This window comes from Leptopilina boulardi, unplaced genomic scaffold, assembly GCF_019393585.1.
Source record: "Leptopilina boulardi isolate dan_hultmark-lab unplaced genomic scaffold, ZJU_Lbou_2.1 LbouV2_122, whole genome shotgun sequence".
NCBI classification, from domain to species: domain Eukaryota; kingdom Metazoa; phylum Arthropoda; class Insecta; order Hymenoptera; family Figitidae; genus Leptopilina; species Leptopilina boulardi.
The window spans coordinates 2,335,004-2,353,512 of record NW_026137666.1 but is presented as its reverse complement, the minus strand read 5'-3'; positions in this window follow the sequence as shown (position 1 = coordinate 2,353,512).

Sequence of the window (18,509 nt, the reverse complement as noted above, 5' to 3'; positions counted from 1 at the left end):
TATAGAGTAAATTCGTACAAAATTTGTAATTAATAAAGCAATAAATAATTAATAATGAATGGAAATGTGCGCGAGGTACCTGATCAGTTCAGCTGTACAATTATTTTCGTGCTATTTTCATGAAAAGAATATAAATTAACTGCAAAAACAATTGATATTTATAAAAAAGTGTAAAATTGATTTAATTTTATTGTTTGCAATACGAATTATTAAATAATAATTAAGTTTTTATCAAATGTGAATAGTGTTGTGAAAACCTGTGAAAACTAATGAGTTACTACATTACCGATCGCATATGAGAGATGGCGCCACCAGTTTTTACAATACAGTCCGAGCTTGTTTTCTTCCAAGCTTTTGCTTTGAAAGAAAATAAAAAGTGAATTTTAAAATGCAGAATAAAGTTATACAAATAATTATTGATTTCATAATTGTTTCTCGTCCAAAATTACGGACATGATTGCAGCTTTTTTGTTACACTCATCGAGAACTTTTTATTATCATATGCGATCGGTAATGTAGTAACTCATTAGTTTTCACAGGTTTTCACAACACTATTCACATTTGATAAAAACTTAATTATTATTTAATAATTCGTATTGCAAACACTCAAATTAAATCAATTTTACACTTTTTTATAAATATCAATTGTTTTTGCCGTTAATTTATATTCTTTTCATGAAAATAGCACGAAAATAATTGTACAGCTGAACTGATCAGGTACCTCGCGCACATTTCCATTCATTATTAATTATTTATTGCTTTATTAATTACAAATTTTGTACAAATTTACTCTATAAACATTCATTTACCCTTTTATCAACTTTTTTTTATCATAATAAGTCGATTAATAGCTTTTTTATACGTTTTTTTACATGTCTACCTAATGTCTACCTAAAGTCCGCTTAGTTAAGTAGACATTACGCAAATCGAATCCGCCAGGGGAGGGGATCGTGATGGCTGCCGATCTATTACTCGTTCAGCCTCCCCATTCGCACATTTTTATTAATTTAATTTATTTTAACTTTACTGGACAGTTTTCAAACACAACTCACTTTTATTATTACTAAAAACTTGTCTAAATTTTAATGCTCAAAATATGGCTTTACTATTCTCATCTTTTACTTTTTATGATTTTTTTTAAGCACGATTTTAATTATTCAGACTAAAATCACAAACTAAAACTTTTGCATGCATGCAGACATTTTATTTTTAGTTTAGCAAGATTTTACTTTTTATAGAAAATAAAAACACTTCAAATCAGAAAACTCATCAGTTTAACACATCCTATAATATTGCTCCCCTTTTTTTTTTTTTTTTTTTTTTTTTTAATTAGTTTTGTTGCGACAATCTCGTCTTAAAAAAAACTCTGCTACACGTCAGTGCTGTAGTAATAAAAGGGGCGATTGGGGAGTACGTTAATTCCGACATTATTCCTGAAAAAGATATTTCAATATCAAAAATTTACTAGACGAAATCACATTATGGATTCGAGAAATGGAAAAATCTTATTTAATACTAATTTAATATTAAGAATTAATGTCTGTCATCCCTTTTTATTTATGTATTTTCGAGCCAACATTCAACTGAAACAAGAAATTAAGAAAAATATCAAGATTTAAGAAAAACTTTGAGAAATATTGATTATGTTCAATATTTTGTATTGATCAACCTAACCTCAATTTTGATGTCATCAATAATTGGATATTTTGAAGTTTATTATCAATTATTTGGATATATTATTAAAAATTTGGATTCTTGAATATTCACTTCCGATATACCCATTAATTGGATAATTGAGAGATGCCAAGTATTTTCACGTTTTATGCAAATATCACCCTGAGAATATCATTGACTTCGTTTTCTGGCGAAACACTAAAAAATTATTATGATTTTTGGAAGGCTTCTTTATATTTTTAAATTACTATTTAAAACTTCTTTTTTTGCGGTTAGCCAAAGCCCATATAAAATATTTGATGTTTTGGATTTATGTCAATTTGAAGTTAATAAAAAATTTATGTCAATTTGAAGTTAATAAAAAATTTATTTTTCTTTTCTTTTTATTTTAATTCGAATTATTCTTCTTTCAATGTTAATCCAAACTCATCTTTTTTCCTCTTACCACTTTTTCGATTTTGATTCGAACTTTCCCTCTTTCGATTTTAATTCAAATTTTTCTTCTTTCGATCATAATTTAAAATTTCCTTTCTTTCGATATTAATTTGCATATTTCTGGTATTTTTCCCTTTTCAAATTAAAAATTGAAAAAAATTAAAATTATAAAAAAAATTTGGTTTCTTGTTTGCAGGAAAAATAAAAAATTCACAGGAATGGATCAAAAATATCAAATTCCACAAAATTATGATTTGCGAGTTAAGACGAAAAAATCTGTGCTTATTTTTCTATGGAAAAAAATTCAATTTCAGATTAAAGTTAAATACTTCGGAAGGAAATCTTGTTGTTACACAAAAGAGTGGTTCTTCGATGTATGGTGAAAGGTTTTTTTTTCGACTGAATGGCTGAAAAAAGCAGTAAAAATAAAATAAAAATAGAACATATGAAGCAAATATGAAAAAAAACAATAAGAGAGCTATAGAAGCTAGAAAGAAACAGAAGAGAAATTGAGAGTTACTGAAGAACAAAAGAATTAGGTGAGCGAAAAATTTAATTTTCAAAATTCCCTGAAATTTCAAAAACTTTTTCTTGAATAAAAAAATTTTGAATTGTTACTTTTCCAGAATGTTTAAAATGATACAATCTGGATAATTAATTTACATTTCCTTCGAGGAAAATTATCTTTACTTTTAAAGAATTATTAAAAAATTCTCTGTTTTTACAGAGAAAAATTTTTTAAAAAATAAAAAATATTTTATAATGTAAGTTCTATTTTATTCTCTATTCATTGTCAAATTTTTAATACTTTCGATTAAAAATTTGATAAATTTACTTTACGCTACTACTTTTTTCTGTACTTCTAGTGATTTTTTCAATTATTTGCTTTTGATACAACTTTTTTTATTTATGTCTCGTCTTAAAAATTTGTACCATGAAAGTATAAATAACTCTAATACATTTGTAAAAAACCTTATAAATTAATATTCTCATAACTGTATAGCAATTTATAGACAGAAAACCTTAAGTATCTCAGGCTCACAATTTTTTGCAATGTTTGGAGAAACTTGAGGAATTTGTGAAAGTTATATTTAATTAAGAACACTGGAAATATAAAGTACCTTATATTTTAGGAAATTTATTTTTTAACTTCATGTTTTTTAATAAAAAATTAAGGCGATTCAAACTTGACTCATAATAAATATAATTTTAGTATCAGTAATGATTTTTTACAATTACCAGTAAAATATTTTAGAGACCAAAATATATTTGGTGAGTGATTTTACTCTATAAAATATATTTATATTGGTAAAGAATTCTTTACTTTCTTTTTTAAAATATATTTATTATCAATATTTATATTGATAGAAATGTATTATAACAGTAACTTATTTGAAAATAATTGAGGAGCCACATGCAAGAACGTAAGAGGCGCTGTGGTTCACTCTCAGCGCCTCGTACGTTCTTGCATGTGGCCCCTCAATTAACATATGTATTTCTTTAGACTAGGCTTATTTTGGAGTGTAGTGTAATTGTGTAACTATTTACACAATTGTCCAAAAAGTTTATTGTCATCGTTTTCAAGAGTATGTCAGAATTTGATGAAAGTTTTTCATTTTTATAAATTGTTCATGAGAGAATCCCATTAAAAAAAATGTCAGTTGGCAGGCATTTTAATACTTCGTCCAAAAACCGTTGCTTTCCAAAACACTATTAAGTCGCCTGGGCATCGAATATATACAATTATTATCCACTATATTTGGTCTTCCTCTCAATTCCTCCCATGCCCGATACACGTGAACAATAAAAGACTGTCGATTTCTATCTTCCCCTGACCGGAAAGTTTTGACCATGTAACTCCACACATTTTCAATACCATTTAGGTCCGGTGACTTGGGTGGATGAGGCAACAGTATTATTTCTGGATGGTTTTCGTACCACCTCTACGTAGCGTGAGCACGATGTACTCCACTTCTGTCCTCGATCACTTTGATTTTTTCAAAATAGGTTTCGAGGCAGAATTCTCCTAACGTTTGGTTGAAAGTGATTTTCCAAAATGTACACGTACTGCTCAGCATTCATTTGCATTATTTCTCCAACTCCCCTTGTTGTGATAAATCCCCAAAAACCACAGGTAATACGCCCACTGTGTTGATGTGAAACAACAAAATCGGGATTAAGCCGCTCCCCTCTGGGTCGCCATACCAAAGAACGCCCGTCTTCCGAAGAAAAAAATGTTTTTTCGTCCATACAAATCGTATTTCTCCAGAAATCCTCATCTTGTAGGCAATACTCTAAAGCGTATCCAACTATTTCTTCCCGATGCTCTTGGGTTAAAGCTGTTTTCTTCGATGGTTTTCCATTAATATAATTTATTTCATCTAAACATCTCCTTATGGTCTGAGATGAAACTTCTAATAAGATGTCATTTCTGAGCGCAGCAGAAGCAACAAATGGATTGATATTTAGAATATAATCTCTTATTTCATCATCTTGATCAGCAGTAGATTTCCGGAGACCTTTGTTGAATTGACGATGGTCCATCAAAGCAGAATCACCACCAGCTTGATGAGTTCGAATCCAATGTCGTACAGTTTTAATAGAACAATTTACCTGAGCGGCAATTTCATGTAACTGATTCCCAATCTGGTGAAGCGTTACAATCTTGCTCCGATCAATCACTGAACAGAAAATGAAGTTTTATAGTATTTAATAAAATTTTTAGGTAATTTGGTATTTAAATTAATTATATAATTGTAATTTTACAACAAATAGCTGATTTTTATATTTGAAATTTTTTTGTATTATTATGTTTTTTCAATTTGGGGATTCAAAAACATTTTGTTCGAAATTTACGTTTAACAAATGAAATTCACTGTTTTTGCAATTATTAATCGAAAAATTATAATTTTTTTTTAATGCAAAATTTGACAAAGGAAAATTAACAAAAAAGACTCATGTAAAAAGTCGAACCGATGAAAATTTAAAATATTTATTATGTACGTGTGAATAATAAAAAAGTAATTACTTTTAACAACTGTATATAATGCATGTTTGATAATTATTCATAGGATTTTTTGCATTTAACTTATGATTATAAAGTTTTGACAGGGATCACAGTCGCATTTTCACTTAAAAATCGGGGAGAAGGAGAATTTTTCAAAACGAAAATGGGGATTTTAAAAATGAAGTACCAAAAACTAGCTTCAAGACTCAAAAATGTTATTAAAAAGTAGACTTCGGAATATTATTTTTAAAATAAAAAAAAATTCTATAACACATAAAATTTTATTCAATTTTACATAATTTCCAAAAAATTGGAAATTTAATTTAATTTTTTGAAATCATTTACAAGAATTTAACTGTCGGCAATGAAATTTAATTAAAATTTGACAAAAGGATAATTTTTGTTAAATAAATATTAGAATATTTACTTTTCCAGATGAATTGAAATATTTTTAATGATTTCAATATAAAATTTTTTTGAAATTTAACGAAAAATTTCAACTGTAATTCTTCAAAAATTCAATAATTTCTTTGTTGAAATTTTTAAATAAAATTGTTTAAAACATATTCTATTCAAAATTAATTATTTCAAAGAATTTTAATTAATTACCTGTGAAATGTCTAAATTGAATACAATATTAAAAACTTTATATTTTTATCCGAAATGAAATTATAATAGAATAGAGAATATCTCATTTAAATATGGAAACAACAACTGAGTAATTGCCCAGTGGTCGAAAAACGATCTAATTTTATTGCAGTAATATTGCAATTCGGTACAGAATGCCCCATTATCAAAACAAGAGCACAAAATAAAATTAAACAATTGTTTTTTTCAATATCATTAGATTTGCAACTTATATTGAATTAAACTTCAGAAAGTAAATAAAAAATCAATTAATTTGAAATGAATAATTAAATTAAACAATATAAAATTAAGGAGAACGGGCATGTTGCATGAAAAAGGAGAAGCAACGTAGTAGACCGCGAAGCGGTCGATGAGGTGCTAGTCAAGAATAAAATTGTTTATAAATTTCATTTTCATTAAAATTTATTTTGAAATACCCTACATAACTAATATAAAAGAATATAATTTATATTTATTAGATAAATTTGCGTATCGATTACGTTCTGCCATTTTTGGACAAATATTTAAAGTTCTTCACTTTTGACAGCTTATCATGAGACAAATGAATATCAGACTCAATAGGTTGGGTCAATTTCATCACAATGAAGTTACTGAGGATAAATGCAAATCCGCGTCGTCTTTTCTTTCCGTTAAATAATTTTTCGTAAATTAAGTACCTATCCAGCCTGAAGTATGAGATTGCATTTCTTTTAATTTCTTTCAGTCTAAATCAGAAACCGAGGTTTCTAAAGTTTCAAATTTCCAAAATTCTCTGATGTTTCCAGGTTTCCCAGGCCACTTTTCTTAAAATTCCCTGACCAAATATAAAATTATTGTAATAAAGGTTTAATTTATTACAAATGAAGCTTACAATAAAGTATTTATATAGTTATTCAGGGTTGCTAAAAGTCAAGCAGATCAGAAAATTCAGGGAAAAGTCAGTTAATTGTACCAAAAGTACTGGAAAAATAACAAACATTTAAAATTACTACAAAAATTCTGCTTTCTGTTGTGGGGAATCCATCGTAAGTCGATGTAAAAAAATGTACTAACAACAAGCATCCAAAAACCCTATATGAAGTATTTCTGTTCAATTTTGGTTAAATAACAATAAAAAATGAAATATCTTACAAACAAATAAAGTTATCGTAAATCTAAACTAACCAATTGAAAGTTAAGCTAATTCCGCATCCAACGAGCCCTATATGAAGTATTTTTGATAAGTAGATTGTTAATAAACCTTGAATTTCAAGGTCAAATGTTTTTTAAAAAAAAAATTTTATTAACAGCGTGTAGCCCGTCAAAAAAGCTTTAAAAATCATTATATATATGTTAACTTTTATGCATTCTACTTATAAATATTGTACATTAAAAAATTTTTTTTTTTCAAAAGTCAAAAATTAAAAACGTTGTAATTCAAAAACTATATTATTAAATTCAATAATAATTTATTTTTAGACTTTCACCAACAATAACAACATTTTAGAAAAGTATGGATTAAATTCGAGAACTTTTAATTTTTTGTTCGGACATTTCAGGAATTTTGCCTCATATATGGAGTCTAACAAGAGTGTTAATATAATTTATTAAAACCCTATATAATCTTCTGATCATCTTTCTGTCAGTTCATTTGGATTATCCGGTTTGGAGTGAACCTAACCCTCTTCAAACTATCTAGATCTCCAATATTCATACAGGGAGTTCAACTCAATACCCTAAAAAATCCATAGTGGTGACCCCGACTCCAGAGTAATCCGGTTAATGTGTCTACATCAAAACCGAAGTGATTTTTTGTTCTTGTTCTCCCATCAATATATGATATTCACATCAAGCCACATCTCCAACCAGGTGGGCGCGACGCAAAAAGGGCGCCAAGCAAATTACACACTAATATCCAACATTACAATAACCACGCACCTAAATTGATATAAAAAAAAAATAAAAAAATAAGTAGCTCCAGTTGTTTTAAAAAAAAATTACAGTGTTCAACAATCGCATTGTAAAAGCCAACCTATGTGAAAAATAAAAATGGCAGTGTAACGAGCAAAAAAGGTGAAGCCGTTGTGAATCAAGGATTCCAAGCACATACATCTGGTGAAACATTAAGAAATTAGCAAGCATCTGACAAAATAAACGCAGTTCCTGAAAAGCTTTGACGGAAGAAAAAAAAGAAGAAGAAGTTCCAGTAGAGGGGTATGCAGTAAGGTAGCAGTGACGTAATTCCGACGCCATACTTCCACTCCAACACTTCAGTAGTCAGCAGGAGCGACGCAAACCAGTTGCCGCCATATTAAGTATCTAACCCCACTCAAAAAGACCAATATCTGAGATGAAAGCATAAGATACGCTTCATTCAACACCGTGCATTGTAATATCCAGCTGGAGAGACGGAATCAACGAGTTCGAAAGGTAGTCCAGACAGATATCAAAGTAATAACTTCAATGTAAGTCAATATAAAGTTGTATTCTTTTTTCTTTCTTTTCACTTATAAGAATTTCTCACTATTGTTTTTTCATTATATTTAAATTAGACGTATAACTGTGAATGGGGAATACATGTGTATGACTGTCGAATTTATCTTTTTTGTTTTTTTTTCAATGTATAAGGGGGAAAAACAAATTATCTGCACTGTGAAGTGAGAAAAGGAATATTTTTGTTTTTTTTAATGCGTGAAGGAAAGACTTCAAAGTAGAATTTACCACAGATGTTGACAACACTCCTCGATTTTTTTTGCGCATATGTCAATAATGTGTGTTACAGGTGACGAGTTTGCTGAATCGACAACGAGTGTTTAAAAAATAATAATAATAAATAAAGGAAAGTGTTTCCAATTATTTGACCTAAATGTAAAATACAGTTATTGTTATCGTTGTGGGTTGAGAAGTTTGGAATGACTGATTATTTGTGTATTATTTTAACTATTAATGCCAAATTATCATATTAAATAGAACATATTTGCAGTACTCGCATATTATATAACAACATTTTAACTGACTTAATTATTGCTGCGTACGTAGAATTGATACTGTTTTGGTTTTTTGTATTAACCTCTGAATTGGAAATTGTGGACAATCGGGCATTGAAGGATTTTAAATAAAATTACCCTTCTTGTTTTTTTTCTTTTTCAACGCGAGTTTAAGGATCATCTATATAAGGGTGAAATTTGGTTAATTCGGTCGTACATTCGTTATTTTTGCTCTTCTATTCCTAGTATAGTCCCTAGTATAGTCCTACAACGTCCCGCGCCGACCGATGTATATTCACAAATCAAAAGCGGTTTATTACTTAATTATGGTACAAGTAACGAGCATAGACTTAGGCAATTGATAAAAGGCGAAGTACTTAATGGAAAACCAACGTACATTTTAAATCAAATGCGTAATATTGCAAACGGCCAGTGCAATGACGAAATGTTAAGATCCTTGTTCATGGAGCATTTACCAACCTTGCATAGGCAAATACTGGCACCTAGCTCAATAAAGGATCTAACTGAACTAGCACAAATCGTGGATAAGATAACGGAGAAAATTCAACCTTCTCATAATTATCAAGCGGACACACCGAATGTGTCAGTAGTCGAGAAAATGAATACAGCGTTAGAAATAAAACTCGATGCGATCGCCACAGAACTTGCGACCATGAAAGAAAACATGGGTAAAAGCCAAGAACGACATCGGTACAACAGACGCTTTCGAAACAGATCCTAAAACAGATCGCTATCAGGTTCTTACCGTAATAAATCACATAACCGAGAAAAATCCGAGCGACCCCCAGATCTATGCTGGTGCCATTGGAGATTTGATAGTAAATCAACTAAATGTGTATCTCCATGCAAATGGACCACAAAACAAAACTCGGGAAACTAAAAACGCCTGATCGGATAGACGTAATCGATGGGTATAAGAACTCAAAACGACTTTATGTTTCCGAAAAAAAACAGGCATGTCGCTTCTCATTGATACGGGATCTGATATCTCCATTATTCCCCCAGTAGGAAAACGAGATATTCCCCCTTCAGAGGTTACACTCATGCAGCGAATAACACATGCATCGCAACGTATGGTTACAAATAACTCGATTTAAATTTGGGATTGCGACGAGACCTCTCGTGGAACTTTTGCATTGCCGACGTACCATACGCGATAATAGAAGCAGACTTTCTCGCACATTACGGTCTTTTAATAAACCTTTAAACACGTAAACTAGTTGATCCCTTAACAAATTTCCAAATTAACGGAACCTTAAAACGGCCGAAAATCATAACGTGAGTACAATTGATCGCAAGTCAGAATACGCGAATTTATTGGAAGAATTTCCCGAAATTACCCAACTATATCAGTCGATAAATACATCACGTTGCGACACGGTGCATCATATAATAACCCATGGGCAACCAGTAGCCCAACGCGCGCGACGGTTGTCAGCGGTAAAATTAGCTACGGTATAAAAAGAATTCAATGAATTTACCAAAGCGGTAATTCTAAGACCATCAAGCGGTTCGTGGGCTTCACCCATAGTCTTGAAACAAATAAAAGATGGCACATGGAGAATCTGCGGAGACTTCCGTCGTGTCAATTCAGTAACGGAACCCGATCGATACCCAGTGCCATACCTACAAGACTTTGTCGCAAATCTTCACGGAAAAAAGATTTTCTCAAAGCTCGACCTTCATAAAGCATACCACCAAATACCAGTTGCCCCCGAAGACATACCAAAAACAGCAAAATACCGACGGGCACTTTAACACTAGTAGATAGATTTTCAAGATGGCCAGAAGCAATCCCTTTAAAAAATATAACTGCTCAAACAATATGCCGCGCTTTTATCGACAATTGGGTTTCTCGATTTGGTAGTCCTGAGACTGTTACAACGGATCAAGGGGCGCAATTCGAAGCAAAATTATTTACAGAACTCCGTCGGGTGATCGGATGCGATAGAACGCGCACAACGCCGTACCACCCAGCCGCAAACGGTTTAGTTGAAAGGTCGCATAGAACATTGAAAGCTGCAATCATGTGTCACTCGGGAGATAATTGGTTATACGTATTATCAACGGTTTTGCTCGGGATGCGAATTTATATCGCGGAAAATGGAGCATCTCCAGCGGAATTTATGTATGGTACGACGTTGCGTATACCTGGAGAAATAATTTTTCCAGAGAATGAGTCTGCTGACCCGAAACATTTCCTCTCTGAATTCCGTCGCCACATGCATGAAGTTCGCGCAGTGCCAGTGGAACACCATAATAGGGGGAAGATATTTGTACATAAGGAATTAAAGGAGTGTACGCATGTATTTCTGCGAGCTCCGCCTAATAAGAGATTTCTTCAATGTCCGTATACGGGTCCGCATAAAATAATTAAGCGCATAAATGACAAGGTACTAGAAATAGAAATAAATGGCAAAAGAAAGAATGTATCTTTAGAAAATGTCAAACCAGCGCATATAATTCCTCGAAAAGAATGGTTAACATTTAATAAAGTTGTCAACGAAAACTCAAATAAAATAAACGAAAGATTGTCAAGTAAAATCGAGAGGAAGTTGATCAGTAATCCCATTGTAAATATCGAAAGATATACAAGCGCGAATAATAATAATAATAATAATGCAAACAATTTTTTCAATGAACCGGATATACCCAGGAAAATAAGTAATAATAATGATAATGTAATTGAACTTCATAACGAACCTGGTACATCCGGAAAAAATAGTCAGAGTGTAAAACCAAAAATAAAGGATGTTGTAACGTTTCATGAGACTAAAGAGAAACGTGATGAACAGATGTCAAAACGCGTAAAATTCACAATGAAAAATGTAATGTTAGGAAATACTAAAGACAAAAGTACAACTATTAAACGTGTGAGTACTGCAAATAATCGAGAGTCTTTAAAACCCTATATAATCTTCTGATCATCCTTCTGTCGGTTCATTTGGATTATCCGGTTTGGAGTCAACCTAACCCTCTTCAAACTATGTAGATCTCCAATATTCATATAGGGAGTTCAACTCAATATCCTAAAAAATCCATACTGTGTTGAAAATATATTTTCGAAGAGCATAATAACCTTTATTTGAAGGGTAGAATGACAAAAGGGGTCAAGCGCCAATTCACTGTTTTTACAGGAAGTAAAAAAAACATTTTTAAAAATTTTGCAGGTCATTTAAAAAAAAACTGAGAAAACCGTTTCGATATATTAGTATGTTTTAATAAATAAACAACAATTTGTTGAAATAAACCTACATATTAACGATAAAATTAAAAAAAACTGTGGTTCCTTGAGGTTATATCAACTGCGCACATTTTCTTTAAGCATTAATTATAAAAAAAATATACAGTTTAAAGAAAAACTGGAAAATTAGTTTCTTTCTATGGAATCGACGAAATGAATAGAAAAAAAAAATTTCTTTAAAAAATTGTTTGTTTTCAAGAAAATTACGAATTAATTGCTTGCTCTGGAATTGAGCAATACTTTCATCTTTAAATTCAATTGTTCACTTAGTATAATAATCATAAAAATATTTAAAAATTAATAACAAAATGATTTTAAAATTGTTTAAAATTGAAAATATATTATTATTAATTTTATTAATTAAAATAAAATTAAAATAAAAATAAAATATTAAAATAAAACCTAAAAAAATAATATTTTTGATCAAAATTGAACACCACTTTCTTTTGTTTTTCAATCAGGTTGCAATAAAGTAAATTTGAGGCTATTTTATTAATTTAATTTTTATTAAAAACTGATTTAAATACTCAATAAAAAAGGAAATCCTTCTACAGAAATGTGTAAATGAATTTTCTTGATTTTTTTATGCAAAAACCTCATTTTCGATAAATTGGCGCTTGACCCCTTTTGTCATTCTACCCTTCATTTATCCTTTTAAATTTTATTTTCACTTCGAAAACGTTTGAATCGAAATGTGTTTTAAAAAATTCCTTAAATTTTGCTCATATCTTTAATTTTAATTCAATTTTTGAAAAATCCTAGTATTTAAAATGAATTTTATTGAAAAATAATCAAATTAATTGAAATTTTGTGAAATTGTTATTTAAATACCAATTTTAAAAATTATTCTAGTTCTAAATATGTAATTTCATTTGAAATTCTGAAAAACTTGCAAATTTTAACTCAACTTTTTAGATACTTGAATTTTGTCAAATAATTTTATTAAAAAATCAACAAATTTGTTAATTAAATATAGTAGAGTGAGTCGAAAAAGGCAAACTTAACGAAAAAACCATTTTGCAAGCTAAAAACTTTTTTAAATTATTTATTTGACATGGAAGTAAAATAAAAATGCAAAAAGAAAGAAGTTTATAACAAAATATTTTGCCAAAATCGTAAGATGACTTTTCCTTCACCAGGTGGTGCAAAAAAGCCACTTGCAAAAAAATCTTTTATTTTTTATTTTCTATCTGACTCACAAAAACTGGTTGCTAGGCACCTCTAGAAAATACTCACCCAGTATGAGCTCTACAAAAATGATCTCTTACACTTTTTCGATAAACTTAACCATTTCAAAGATATTTAAGGTCAAACATTGAAAAATTTAAGAACAAAAAAAATTTTTTTTCTGAATTTTCTGACTTACTGAGTAATAATTTTTATTGATTGAGCATAAAAGATTTTTGTAGGAAATTTAATGCTCTACGTTTATACGGGCTTAATAAGCTATTGGTGACGAGATATGATTATTTTAATATCAAACTGAATTAAAAATAGAAAGCTACGATGAGCATAATGTTCCCATTAATATTAAGAGCTCATACTGGGTGAGTATTTTCTAGAGGTGCCTAGCAACCAGTTTTTGTGAGTCAGATAGAAAATAAAAAATAAAAGATTTTTTTGTCCCACCCTAATATATATATATATTATTTATGTATATATTTTTTTTAATTAAAATATGGCATTTCTTCAAACGACTTTGTTAATAAATTACGAGACCTTATATTCATATACGAATAATTTGTCATTTCTTCGCACACTTATGCTTAACTTATATTTATAATTAATAATATCTTATTCTAAGTACATATGTACGAAAGGGCACTGCCCTTAAATATGTAAATAAATAAATAAAATGATTCAAAATTCAAATTTTCAAAGAAAATTTATACAAAAAGTTTGAAATTTAATTATTTATAAAAATGAGAATTATAAGTCTTCACAAATTAAATTGTTCTCAATTAAATTTTTCGAAATTTCGACTATTCGAAAACTTCAATTATCAAAAATTTTCTGAAATTTAATTATTTCTAAAACTTACGACTGTAATAATTCAATTAATTTATATAATTTTTAGCTAAAATTTTTCTTGAAACCAATTGTTATTTTTTTTAATTTTGTGAAAGTCCTTTAAAAATTCAATTATTCAAAAAGGAAAAGAAAAGTTTATTTAAAATATGTCTAAAATTCAACTGTTCACAATTTTATTTTATGAAATTTCAAGTAATTTCAAAAAAATTTGAACCCAAATTATTTAACAAACAATTATTTAACAATATTCTTCTTCAGTGATTTCGAAAAATTATTAAATATTCAAAATTTCAAAAACATTCGAAAATTTATTTTTTTTCAAAATTACAACTGTAGATTTACCAGAATTCAATTATTTTCTTTAATTTTTAAGAAATATTTTCACATTTGTAATCAGTTATTTTTAATAATGCGTTAGGAAAATTTTTTGAAAATTCAATTATTTATTTCAATAGAAACTATATATTTTAAAATACTTAAGTTCTTCAAAATTTTTAAGTAAAATTTTTCAAAATTAAATTTATCAAAAATTTCAATTTGAAAGCTTTTGAAATAAAATTATTTCTAAAAATTTCTTCTATAGCTCTTTGAATATTGAATTATTGTCTAGAATTTTAACTAAATTTCTTCTTTAAAACAATTATTATTTTTAATAATTTTCAAAAAGTTATTTGAGAATTCAATTATTTTCTATAATTAAACAAAAATTTTCTTTTGAATTCAATAATTTTGGGAAAGTTTTTCGAAAAATCCATTATTTATTTCAAAAGAAACTATAATTTTCTAAATACTTAAGTTCTTTAAAATTTTTATTTCAAATTATTGAGAATAAAATTTGTCAAAAATTTCAATTTGAAATCTTTTCAAATTGAAATATTTCTACAAATTTCTTCTATAATTCTTCGAAAATTGAACTATTTTCTAGGATTTTTAACTAAAATTCTTTTCGAAATGAAATAGGTAATAAAAATTCATAGTTGCCAGTTTTAGCTTCCTGTTCTTTAACTTATTTTAATTTCTGCGTGTAATTTAAATTTTTAATACTTAGTAATGTCATAATTCTCTGCAAAAATATGCTTTTTTTAAATTCGTGTTGCAGTGCTTGAAGGTACGGTCAGGGATGTCAATATTATTTCTCCTACTGCTACTTCAGTTGTCAGCATGTGCATGTCTGAAATTCAATCTCGTGAGAGAAAGAAATTTAATTTGATTCTCTTTGGAATTCCTGAGCATGCTGAGTCTGATACTTCGGGAAACATAGCTGAAATTTTGAAAGAAAATATTTTTAAAATTCTTGCGCCTTTTGCACCCTCTTTTGTTTCTGATATTCTTAAAGTTCAAAGACTCGGTGCTTTTGCGCAGGCGTCTCGAAAACCCAGGCCGGTGAGGATTGTGTGTGCGACGGAGGAGAAGGCACGAGCAATCCATCAAACATTTGTAGCTGCCAAAGGGAGCACGGAATATTCCCATCTATCGAACACATGGATGACTTTAAATCGAACAAAGCTCGAATTGGAGGAAATAAAATTAGTGAAAAAGGATATAGCAGCTCGTCGTTTAAATGGAGAGTCTGTGAAAATGGTGTTTCGTCAGGGAAGACCTGTCATTGTAAACACCACGATTCCAGAGGCATCTTCTTCCACTCCTCATGCGAGCGTAGTGACCATTAGTTAACTTCCCCTATCTCCCTCCAACGGTCTGTTCCATGTGATCGCCTCGTGAGTGACGTACATTCTATCTCGAGTAGTATACACCATTTATCAATTTACTACCAGAATGTCAGGGGCGTGAGAACAAAAACTGACTCTCTACGCATAGCTGTTTCTCTGTGTAGTTATGATCTTTTAATATTTAGTGAAACTTGGTTAGTTGCTTCTATAAACTCTGCCGAATTGGGTTTTATGAACTATACAGTTTATAGATTTGACAGGAATCCTGCAACTAGTGATTCACAGCGTGGAGGTGGTGTGCTAATTGCCGTCATTAATTCTATTAAAAGTACTTTAATAGATACAAAATTAGATACGGTTGAACATGTTTGTGTCAAGCTCAATTTTTTTTCAACTTTATTTATAATAGTATGTTTTTATATACCACCGAACTCTAATTTAGACATTTATTCTAGTGTTTTTCAATTATTTGAAGACATTTCTTTTTTATTTCCAAATGCTACAGTTTATTTTTTTGGTGATTTTAATCTTCCTTTCATTAATTGGTACTTTGACAACAGTTCTGATCTAATATGTTCACCGAAATTTGCTTCTTCACGCTTGTTTACAGACATATCAAATCTTATTTCTGAAACTTTGAGTTTTCTTAATTTAAAACAGATAAATCAATTTTTAAATATTTTTGGTTCACTACTGGATTTAATTTTTTGTAACGGTGATCTTTTTGATTTAAATTTAGCTTCTGATCCTATTTTGCCTATTGACTGTTATCATCCTGCGCTTATTCTTCAAATTTTTTGTAATGCTTCTAGAAGTATGTCTTCTTCGTCGTCATCTACTACTTTTAAATTTGATTTTTTTAATGCAGATTTTGGTAGTATTAACCTCTATCTTGCAAACATTGATTGGGCATTTTTAAATGACCTTGCAATTGATGACGCAGTCGACTGCTTCTATCAGCATTTGTTTAATGCAATTGAACTTTTTGTTCCAACTAAGCGAGTAAATTCTTTAATTAATCCTGCATGGTTTACTTCTAAACTTAAGAATCTTGTTTTTCAAAAGAAAATTGCTCATCTTAATTATAAAAAATTTAAATCTCATGAAAATTACGTCATTTTTTCTAATCATCGTAAAAAATGTAAATCTTTATCAAACACTTGTTATCGAGACTATTTATCTCGTATTGAGAAAGCTTTAATTGACAACCCAAATAATTTCTGGAATTATGTAAACTCGTTACGTCATAGCAATCGAATTCCTAATACAATGTTCCTCGGAGACTGTACAGCTGATAATAACTTGGATATTGCTAATCTTTTTGCTAATTTATTTGAATCGGTGTACACTTCTCCTACATTAGATGAATTTATTTTTGATAGTAATAATAACAATATGGACAGTGTCGATTTGAATACTATTTTTATTACTAAAGAGCAAATATATAATAAATTAAAATCTCCGGATGTGAGAAAGGGCGCTGGTCCCGACGGAGTTCCTCCTTCCCTTCTTCGCGCATGTTGCTGATCTTTTCTAGAGCCTCTTTTTATTTTATTTAACAAATCTCTCTCTTGTGGTATTTTCCCTTTTGAATGGAAAAAAGGCTTCATTGTTTCTATCCACAAGAGTGGTGATTTAAACAATGTTGTTAATTACCGTCCAATTACCATTTTAAATGCAATAGCTAAAGTTTTTGAAAATATTATTTTTGATATCATTTATCCTTCAGTTAAAAATTTAATTTTGGATGAGCAACATGGGTTCATGAGGGGAAGATCGACAGCTACTAACCTTAGTATTTATACTGACTATTTGTTAAACTGTGTTGAAAATAAATCTCAAGTTGACTCTATTTACACGGACTTTAAAAAGGCGTTTGACAGAGTTGACCATCACATACTTTTGGCCAGGCTGAGGGGCATGGGCTTTTCAGACATATTGATTTCTCTTTTTAACAGTTATCTTACGAATAGATATAACTCTGTTCGTGTCAATAACGTTTTCTCTAGAGCATTTGTTGCCACATCTGGTGTTCAATAATTTCAATAATTTCAATTTGAAACCTTTTCAAATTAAAATATTTCTACAAATTTTTTTCTATAACTCTTCGAAAATTGAATTATTTTCTAGGATTTTTAACTAAAATTCTTTTCGAAAACAATAATTATTTATAATAATTTTCAGAATGTTCTTTGAGAATTCAATTATTTTCTATAATTTTTAACAAAAGTTCTTCTTGAAATCAATTTTTTTTAATAACTTTCCAATATTTTCAAAGGACACCAAAAACTGAATTTTTTGTATGTTTTCTGTCAATTTTACAGTTTTCCACTATTTCTAATAAAAAATTCACAGACTTACCGACGCGTAAAAATCCTGTTATTATCGAAAGTCGTAAAAAATATCTGACTCAAAAATAAATTTTGAATAATATTTAAAACTATGTTTTCAAAATTTTGTTTTAAGGAAAAAAATAAAAATGGAAATCGAATAAAAAAGCATTTTAATCTAAAAAGTATTTCATTGCAATATTTGGAAAAAATGTCGAAAAAGTCCCTCTTTATTAAAATTATTTGAAGAAAATTGGATTTTTTGAAAATAGTGGAAAAAATTCGAAAAAGTCATACTATCCGAGGCTTAAAAATAACTAACGAATTGAATTATAATCCTTATTTATTAACTTATTTTTGAATTTTTGACGTATTTATAATTGGACATTACAAATGTAATTAAGTTTTTTCAGTTATTATCTTTTATATTTATATATTTATTAATTTTGAAATTGTTTTTACTTAGAAGCTAATTTAAAAAATTTTTTTTTTTAAATTTAATTT